The sequence below is a fragment of the Pteropus alecto genome, unplaced genomic scaffold (assembly GCF_000325575.1).
Source record: "Pteropus alecto unplaced genomic scaffold, ASM32557v1 scaffold7, whole genome shotgun sequence".
NCBI lineage: Eukaryota > Metazoa > Chordata > Mammalia > Chiroptera > Pteropodidae > Pteropus > Pteropus alecto.
Genome location: NW_006494614.1, coordinates 64,772,114 through 64,781,855, shown reverse-complemented (window position 1 = coordinate 64,781,855; position 9,742 = coordinate 64,772,114).

Here is a 9,742-nt window from a genome sequence, read left to right as displayed (position 1 = left end):
TCAGGATAGCCTAGCAACAAAGGATATCATGTGGCCTCTAGTGAAGTCCCCACTCTTGTCAGTGAGAATGGCCTATCTGGCTAGCCATGTTGTTGGTTTAGTATTCCCCAAGTCTCCCAAGAAATTAAAGCCAATCAAGATTGCTAGGAGACATAAGCAACTTACATATCAAAAACCATCAGGAAAAGCATACCAAATGTTATTGTTGAACAATTTTGACCTAGACAGTTCAAGCTGGAAGAGCTGCATAAACCCGGTGCCATAAATTTACATTTCTTTGATTCCAAAACACCACTAATTTTAGAGTGCATTGTACCTATAATAACAAAAGAAAGTACTGGCAAGTTTCTTTTGTCATTGATCCCAGAAACATTAAAATGTGGGGGATATGTATATCAAAGTTGAAAAATTACATTAATATCTCACAGGAACTAAAAACTCAGATCATAAAAGTAGATGCAGCTGGAGTCAAGTGCTATGTAAAAACAGAAGTGACTGAACCTTATAAAATTGCAATCCCTTAGCATTTTAAGGCTATTCCATTGTAATTTGAGTGCAAATAACTAAAACCCTGAATATCCCAGTGCTATTTGATGAAATTTCCTCATTCAGGTATGGCGTTACCTTTTGCTGGGGTCTGGGTTGCAGATAAACGGTGCCCTGCCCATTTTCAAAACCAATGAAGGAGAGATGTGATGGAACGAGATTGAGTATCACCTCTATTACAACAATGATATATTGAAAAGTGGCCAGACATCCAGGCCAGGTGTCTTCTTTGACTCCCTGTAGCCAGTTTAAACTTTGGAACCATCCACCTGAAGACAAGTTTGTGTCTGCAAAGTAGACTCACTTAACTAAGATTTCTGCTGTGAACTAGTTCAAAGGGAAGAAGGCATTTAAACTCATAAATTTAAATAGGTTAGTGCCATCAAATCAAGAAATATGGACCAGTGGCTGTCACCTATCATTGTACCCCATTCCCAGCTGAGGCCAAAGAGTAAAAGGTAGGATAAGAGGCCAGGAGTATTTAAGGGAAACCCTCCTCATGGAAATTAGATAAACAGACCATACACATTTCTTTAAGGATATCTTTATTCATTCATTTAATATGGTAGCCAGCATCCAAGATTGTCTCCAATGATCTCCACCTCCTAGTACTTGTACTTTCGTGTAGTCTCTTCTCATATTGTATTGGGATTGATCTGTGTGACTAATAACATATGGCAGAAATGAAGCTGTGTTACTTCTAAGATTTGACCATCAAAGATGCTGTGGGTTCCAATTTGGAGGCTCTCCCTTGCTTTCTCCCTTGCTTACTTTGAGGGAAGCCGGTTGCTATGTCCTGAGAAATCCAAAGGAGAGCAGTATGCTCAGAGAAACTGAAGCTTCCGGCCAATAGCCAGTGGGAAACAGGCCCAACGATAAGCATGTGAGTGAGATTGGAAGTGGATTCTCCTGCTCCAATTGAGCCTCGTGGTGACAGAAACCCTGGCTAACAGGTTGATTACAACCTCATGAGAGACCCTCAGCTAGAACCTCCCAGCTAAGCTGCTGCCACATTCCTGATCCTCAGAACCTATGTGAGATAATAAATGTTATTTTGAAGCTCCTAAGTTTTGGGATAATTGTTTAGGAAGCAAAATATAACTAGAACATTTAACTAACATTTAACTAACAAAATATAACTAGAACATTTAACTAACATTTAACTAACATGATGTGCCAAGAACTACTGGAGTCCTTGTCCCCAAGATCTGCTATATAGATGGGGGAACTGTGATGTGCGCAGCTGTTCATGAACTTTCTTACAACTCCGTGAGGCCATTGAGCTGATTTCAAATTTGTGGATGGCAGAACTGTGACTCTAAGAGATTAAATATCATGTTCAAGGATATCAGTTGATTTGTTATACTAAAATAATTAATTAAAGTTAGGTTTGGTTGCCGGCATTGTGTTGGGAGCTTCCTTATTTTCTACATCTGCAAGAGAAAAAACAAGACTTATACTAATATTCCATTGTGAACACAGATGTAATAAAGTATTATTGCTGTGGGCTCCAGAGTAACAGCCTGGCATGTAAGCTTTGCCAGGAGCAGAAAGCCCAGTCTCTCTCTGTGTGTTAGGATGCCCCCTGGGGAAAGTTGTCTTATTATTGACTTCATGGTATGTGTGTCCCCTGAAAAACCTTGGGTGGCATGAAGTGTTGTCTGGGATGTGGGTAGCTATTTGTGATGCAGAAATCCATTTTAAAGCAGCTCCCATTTAAAGATAGCCTTTTTGTCTGGCCGGGGTCGAAATGCCAGATGTCTCAAAGAGATTGGTGTACAAAGTGGATAGCTGTAATCCAGCATCATTTAGTTTTGATCACACCATTCTATCATGTTAATTTCTTGGAATTTGAGATTTCTTTATTTGCTCTTGGTTTTAGTGAACTGCAATATAGAAACCATAAATTTTAATATACAATATTTTAAATGCCATCAAATGTATGAAGCTTTTTAGGGCATTATAGTGGCCAACAGATAAATGTATTAGCATAGTAATTGAGTGATATACCATGCATACTTAATTTTAATGCTTCTACTGTATAGCATTAAAAATATACTAATCCACACCAAATTATCAAATTAAGAAAGTTTACCTTCACCGAACTGCATAAAGTACTGTAAATTAAGAAAGATTCTTTTCCAGCTACTGAATTATAATGATATTTAGGAATTTTCTAAGGTTGAAGAAATTAAAATCTTTAGAGGGACATTTACATCAGGTTTGATTATCCATATTTTTGCTACGAATACATTTATTTATGAATAAATAGATTGTATCAATTAACAGTATAACAGCAGGAACAATAACAGTGAAAATTAACACCTTTACATATGATTTCTTGTTCCAGTTGGAATTTTTGTGTTTCTTGGGTTTATATTTCAAATTGGACTTTTCTGGTTATCATAAAGGATAAAAATGCAGCTGATAGTTCTGTAAGGGAGAAGAAAAAGTATAGACAGTTCTCTATAACCAGTATTAGTAAAGATTAATGCTTCTGCCTAGATTATATTCATGTCACCTCTAGCACAAATCAATCATCATGTTTAGAAAAAAGGGTCAAATCTCCTCCTACATCTTTAATTCTATCCTATTCCCCAATAGAAAATCCTCCTTCATTTTGTTCTGCTCAGTGAGACCTGACCCACCACATGCTGTTTTTCTAAACAAATCAGAAATGAACATCCTGTGCTGCTCAGAATTTTGTGAGGGAGATCTAAGCCTGTGAAGACAGTGCTTTTTCAGTTGAAGTGCCTGAGGTTTTTCTGCAGAAATGGTTCAAAACATATGACTTGTGAGAAATTTTAAGACTTTGAACTTTTTGAAAAATTAATATCAGATTAAGGTTATCTAAATCTTTTCTAAGTTTAAATCTTTATTATAAAGTATTCTAGCTCAAATCCCCTATCCCTTATGAAATCTTCTCAGTCCATTGTAGCACTCAGCAACCTCTGAACCATAGCAAGAATGGTTTGTTTATTCATTTACTTAAGAAATACTTGTTGAATACCTATTGTGGGCTGTAGCTTGTACTAGAAAAATATATTCTGCAATTTCTGTAGAGACAAATCTAGCAAACAGATAATTACAGTGCCAGTGAGGGTAAGCACTGTAGTGTTTATAAACAGACAAAGAGAGCACATAGCCAGACTGAGTTGTGGGTAGCTTCCTGGGAAAGCAGTTCTTAAGCTGAGAGAAGAGATTACACACAAAAGATAGGGAGATATGAGAATGATGTGTAGGCAGTGAGGCTAGACAGATGAGCAGAGGCCAGATCAGAAGGTCTTTGGCTATCAAGCTAAGGAGTTTCCATGTGATTGTAAAAGCAATGGGAAGTCATGAAGATGTTTAAGGAGTAAAGTGAAATGATCCGGCTGGTGTTTCATGAACATTATTCTAGAGGATGTCCATTATTGGCTTTGTAATGGATGAGGTATAGTGGCTACATTTTCCCTTAAAAATATCTAGAAATGCTAGATTAAAACAGTATTTAAATAAATTATTAAATATATCAATGAGCTGGTGAGAAATTAAGAAGCACTCAAATCAAAAACCGAGTAAATAGAGGACCTCAGAAAAAGAAGCATATATGCTTAACCCTTGGAGTACTTGCTAAATAAGATGAACCTGAAGTTTGATTTTTACTTCCTTTTTGGCTGTGGAGTGCAGGACACAACTTGGAGCTCAACCAAAATAGGGAGTCGAATAGGAGACCTCCATCATAAAACTGAGATGCCATAGATTACACCCTTAAAGCAAGGATAAACTAGATATAAACTCACCCTGCTACTGTCAGAGAATTTTATGGAAAGTTATCGATCTTGAAATGTAGTGCTAAGATAGGATGGGAAGCTATCTCTCCTGCATGTTTGTAGCCACAAACAAGTCCTCAAAGTTGTTTGCACCCAAATTTCACACCATGTAGGTGGTCTGAAAAAAAATCTTTGTCTGAAGTTTTAGTATAAAATGTTCCCATTCTGGTAGCACTCCAGAGCAATAGGCAGAAACCAGTGAAAATTCTCTCTCTGGAAGAACATATCTTCCTTACAAGCTCAAAGAATTTACCTAGATGAAGTTCTAAAAAAAATATGAGCACACAGTTAAATTGAACAAACAAAACATACACGAAATAGACAAAAAAGAAGTAATCAAACGAAAGAGCCAGCAGAAACAATACATAACAAAATCAGACAAGCAGAGATTATAAAATAAATTAGATTTATAATAAATGTATGAAAACAACGTTATAAAGGTTTTGATTGCAGAATGGAAGTATATTATTATAAGATTCTTATAATGTATATGAAGTGGTACAATATCATTTGAAAGTGTATTGGGGTAAGTCAAATATGTATTATAAACTCTAGAGCAAACTCTAAAATAAGAAAAGGAAGAGTTATGTCTAATAAGCCAACAAAGGAGATAAAATGGAATATGAAAGACTTTCAGTTAATTCAAGCAAAGAAAGAAAAAGAGGAAAAAGGCAACAAAAAACAGAAAGAATAAGTAGAAAACAAATAGCAAGTGTATAGATTTAAATCTAATCATATCAACAATCACATTAAATGTAAATGACCTAAACTCCTCAATTAAAAGGCAGAGTCTCAAGAATGAATAAAAAAGCAAGAATCAACCAAATGTTTACTAGAAACACACTTCAAATATAAAGACACAAATGCATTAAAAGAAAAAGAATGAAAAAAGATATACCATATTAACACTAGTTGAAAGAAAGTTGGGGTGGCTATATTAATATCAGACAAAATAGATTTTAGATAAAAAAAATATAGGAATTATCATTTCATAATGGTAAAACTCATTTAAACAAGAAGAAATAACTATTCTAAATGTTTACTCACCCAATAACTGATAGAACTGCAAGAAGAAATATACAAATCTAAATTATGGTTGGATATTTCAATGCTCCTTAATCAATAATTCAGTAGGCCTGCTGAGACTGAAATTCTGCCTTTAAAACAAGCTCCCAGATGATGCCAATTTTGCATCTGAATAACAGAATGCCAGATGGGAAATCAGGAGAAAATATCCCGAATTACCTACATAGAGAAAGGGAAATACAGAAGAAAGGGTGAGAGATATGTAAATATAGTAAGAAAGTTCAACATTTATGTAATTAGAATCCAAGAGAGGAGAGAGAATGTGACAAATGATATTTGAATAGATAATAATAGCTAAGAATTTATTTAAAAGACATCAAGGCATAGATTCTTGAAGACTGAAAACTTTAGGGTAAATACAAATAAAACGACACCTTGTAATATATGTTTTTTTTTAAAAAAAAGAAACTGTTGAAGACTAATGACAAAGAGAAAAATCTAAACTGGACGACTTTCTATACCGTATACAAGAATAGACTCAAAATGGATTAGACTTAAATTTAAGACCCCAAACCATAAAACTTCTAGAAGAAACACAGGCAGTAAACTCTCTGATACTGCTAATGGTAATTTCTTTTCAGATATATCTTCTTGGGCAAGGGAAACAAAAGAAAAAAATAAACAAATAGGACTACATCAAACTAAAGTTTTTGTACAGCAAAGGAAACTGTAAACAAAACAAAAAGAACTCACTGAATGGGAGATGTTCACTAAAGATACATCTGATAAGAGGTTAATGTCCAAAATATATAAAGAACTCATGCAACTCAACAACAAAAATACCCAAATAATTCAATTAAAAAATGGGCAGAAGATCTGAACAGATATTTCTCCAAAGAGGAAATATAGATGACCAATAGACATATGAAAAGATGCTCAAGGTCACTAATTATCAGAGAAATGCAAATTAAAACCACAATGATTATCATCTCACACCTGTCAGAATGGCTATCATCAATAAATCAAAGAACAACAAGTGTTGGCCAGGAAAAGGGAACTCTCATACACTGTCGGTAGGATTGCAAATGGCACAGCCATTGTGAAAAATAGTCTAGAGATTTCTCAAAAAATTAAAAATGGATATATCTTTTGACTCAGCAATTGCACTTCTGGGTATTTATCCAAAGAAAACCAAAACAATAATTCGTAAAGATCTATGCACCCCTATGTTCATGGCAGCACAATGTACAATAGCCAAGATATGGAAGCAACCTAAATGTCCATCAACAGACAATTGGATAAAGAAATTATGGTTCATATATACAATGGAATATTACTCAGCCATTAAAAAAAATGAAATCCTACCATTTGTAACAACATGGATGGACCTAGAGGTTATTATGCTAAGTGAAATAAGTCAGACAAAGATAAATGTCATATATTTTCACTTATATGTGGAATCTAAGGAACAAAAAGAACAAACTAATCAAAAAACAGACTCTCAAATGTAGACAACCTGGTGACGGCCAGAGGGAAGGGGGTCGAAGGGCTGGGAGAAAAGGGTGAAGAGTTAAAGAAAGACAGATCAGTAGTTGATAGATGGTCACAGGGATGGGGAGCATGGGTATGGGGAATGCAGTTAGCATTAATGTAATGGCTAGGTGGAGAGCCAGAGGAGAGAGAGAGCAACTGGGGGATCGTTTTATTAACTATAAATGTCTAACCAATGTACTATATACTTGAAACTAATAAAATAAAAATTAAAAAAAGAAACATTTAGATAAATTTATATTTTAATTTTAAAAAACAAAATAAAAACAGCTATAGAAAAAATAAAGATTACTTTCAAAAGGGTGAAAGTAATTAGACTGATGGCTGACTTGTCAACAGACAAATAGAATCAGGCCTCAAATTCTATAAAGCTAAAATTGACAAAACTACAAATAGAAATACAATAATAGTCCCCACTTATTTGTGGTTTTGCTTTCTGCAGTTTCAGGTACTAGCAGTCAACCATGGTCTGAAAATATGAAATGGAAAATTCCAGAAAAAAACAATTTATAAATTTTAAATTGCATGCCACTCTAAGTAGCATGATGAAATCTCCTGTTGTCCTGCTTTGTCTCACTAGGGATGTGAATCATCCCTTTGTCCAGCGTATCCACTCTGTATGATGCTATCTGCCCATTAGTTCCTTAGTAGACATCTTAGTTATCAGATTTACTGTTATTTTATTGCAGTACTTGTGTTTAAGTAACCCTTATAGTATACTAGCTCTACATCACAATGCCTACATCATTCAGCTTACTTCACTCATCCTGTAGCCGTTGTATCATCTTGCATCATCACAAGAAGGGTCAATACAGAACAATAAGATATTTTGAGAGAGAGGGACCATACTCACATAACTTTTATTATAGTATATTGTTATAATTATTATATTTTATTATCAGTTATTATTGTTAACCTCTTACTGTGCTTAATTTATAAATTAAACTTTATCATAGGTAGTATGTATAGAAAAAAAACAGTATATATAGAGATTGGTACCATCCACAGTTTCAGACATCCTTTGGGGGGGATCTTAGAACATATCCTCTATGGGTTAGGGGGTATTACTATATGTAAATTCTCATTCACAGTGGAAAATTTAAAATATCTCTTACTATCTAATAGAACAAGCAGACAAAAAAATAAAAAAGATGTAACAATAGGATTCTTGATACACTTGACCTAAATGGCTTATATAAACCTTGTACCCAGTACCTGCAGAATGAAGATTCTTTTTAAACATACTTAGAATATTTTTAAAAATTGATTACATACTGAGCCATAAATTTCAAAGAATTGATTTCATATAGAGTCCATTCTCTGTCAACATTACTATAAGCTAGACACCAGTTTTTGAAAAAGATAACTAGAAAAATCTCCATACTTTTAGAAATTTAATTATTCACATTGTTTTAATATCCTCTGTATAATGTCTATAAGATCTATAGTGACATCACCTTGTTCATTCCTGAAAGCAGTTATTTGTACCTTTTAAAAAATCTTATTAGGAGTTTATCCATTTTATTAGTCTTTTCAAAAAACAACTTTTGCTTTTGTTGATTCTATTTACCATATTCTAGCTCCATATTTCATTAATATCTACTCTTATTTCATTCTAATTTCTTTTGGGTTAATGTTTTTCTAACTTCTTGAGGTGGATGCTTAGATCATTGATTTTTAGGCTTTCTTTTTCTTTAATATATTCATTAAAAGCAAAAATTTCTTTTAAATATGGCTTATACATTGCTATGTAGTATTTTCATTAATCAATCAAAGTGTTTTAAAATTCCACTGTAATTTCTTCTATGACTCATGTTATTAATTTGCAAACATACAGGATTTTTCTAGTTGCCTTATTGCTTTTTAATTTGATTACATTATGATTAGAAAATATCCTCTATGATTTCAGACATCAAATGATATCAGTTGAAACTTGCTTTAAATGTATTCTTTAGTTGAATGCAGAGTTCTATACATTTTCATTAAGCTAAGTTTGTTGTTGTGTTATCCAAATCAGTACATTCACTGATTGTTTTTTGTTTGTCTATTCTATCTGATACAAGAATTGTTAAAATCGACTATAATTGTAAATTTGTCTATTTCCCCCTAGAGTTTCTTCAAATTTTATTTGTATATTCTGAGTCTATATTATTAGTTTCATGCAAGTTTAGAATTTTTTCTCTCCTCCATTAATTGAATTGGGTATCATTAATTTTTTGTTTTTATCTATGGTAATACTTTTTGCCTTTTGTTGATCTACCAGTATTGACATAGCCACACAGCTTTCTTTTGGTTAGTGTTTACAGGGTATATATCTTTTTTCCATCTTTTATTTTCAAATTTCCTGTATTCTTACATTTTAAAATATAGCTCTTGTAAATAATTTATAGTTGATTTTTTAAAAAAATTAGTGCCTCTGTCTTTTAACTTGTCTTTGTCTTTTAATTGTCTTTTTTTTTTTTCAGTGAAAGGTAACATTTTAAATATTTTTAAAACAAAAATGATACTTGTTTAGCATTCACATCAGTAATCACTAATTGGGTAAATGCCAAAGACTTACATTCAAGTGCTTGAAGGATTCCTGTATAGAAATTTGATTACTAAAAATCTTTGCTCAGATGCTTCACGGGCTCATTAAAGATGAGATGATGTACGAACCTTAGTGGTATTTAAATCCCAATCACTTTCAAGATAGGCGAAGATATACAGCTGTGAAGACGTTCTACAGTGGGTTCATTGACACTAAACATGGTATCTAAACAAAAGAAGACCTCATACAATCTGCTGGCATTTCATACCAACCATTG